Raw genomic sequence first — 1,038 nt, 5'->3', positions numbered from 1 at the left:
ACGATCGGGACATGTGGTCAGTCATGGGCCGTATCGCTTTTCAACAACCATGTGTTCTATTTTTCAAAGTCGCAATGAGGGCCAAGTAGGCAAGCCATTATCCGAAAATCCACTGTCAAATTCACAGAGCGAAATATAGCCTCCCGCGACGCACAGTGGATTGGTAGGTTAGCCAAAGTGTGTCGAACACCATCACTGTTTCGATATTTACAAAGCCAATTGATGTAGGTTTGTTGGAAGTGGGTTTCGGGCTCGAAATTGAGGCTCGTTGAAGATCGCAGGTTAACAATTATTATTGTCTCAAACCCCTTTGGAAGATATTCAGTTGACGTGGATGATGGTAAATTAAAACAACAATGAATGACAATCGATACTGGACTGTATGTTTTCACATTCAGCAATGCCGATTATTATGAGTTACAAGCGGTTCCGTCGATATACCTTTGATTTGATAATGTCAATCATGACTAGGGACGGATTCGTTGCGGATTTCGTGTGTATTTATTTGTTACGATATATTTTTTTCGCGAGCTCTTGACTGCATAAACTATTTCAAGTGCGATGTGTTCGCTCTCAGTGAGGATGCTTACATCAATTCATAAACGAAAGGTAACATATTTGAATTGGTTATATTATGTCTAATATGAACAGGATTTCAGCTGGGAATTAACTCAGTTGGTAGAGTGCGTGCTTAGCATGCACGAAGTCGGGAGTTCAATTCTCTCATTCTCCAGTGTATTTTAGTATGTTTTTGATTGGACTTTGTACATTTGTTAAAAACATATTTCTATACACGAGCAATATTTATATATACACGTACATACGCATTGTGCATATATATCATAAAATCTACATATATACACAATAAACTGGTATATCTATGTATATGAATATGTACATCAATACACAACACTAGTACATATCTCCCAAAAAGAGTTCACCTAGCCGGAAATCGAATCCGGGTCTACCCCGTGGCAGGGGGCAATTATACCACTAAACCACTAGGTGTTGATGGTTATGCTCATAATTATAATATAC

General features: G+C 38.4%; 2 non-coding genes across 2 annotated transcripts; one reads left to right on the top strand and one right to left on the bottom strand.

Moving 5' to 3' along the window:
• The first annotated feature begins 660 nt into the window (after positions 1 to 660).
• Positions 661 to 733, top strand: SARC_30315. The gene has a single exon. It is a non-coding gene; the product is annotated as a tRNA-Ala (tRNA).
• A 204-nt stretch (positions 734 to 937) lies between these two features.
• Positions 938 to 1,008, bottom strand: SARC_30314. Its single transcript has one exon. It is a non-coding gene; the product is annotated as a tRNA-Gly (tRNA).
• Between the last annotated feature and the right edge of the window lie 30 nt (positions 1,009 to 1,038).

This window comes from Sphaeroforma arctica, assembly GCF_001186125.1.
Source record: "Sphaeroforma arctica JP610 unplaced genomic scaffold supercont1.9698, whole genome shotgun sequence".
Classification (NCBI taxonomy): Eukaryota; class Ichthyosporea; order Ichthyophonida; genus Sphaeroforma; species Sphaeroforma arctica.
This window is presented reverse-complemented; position numbering and strand designations above follow the sequence as displayed.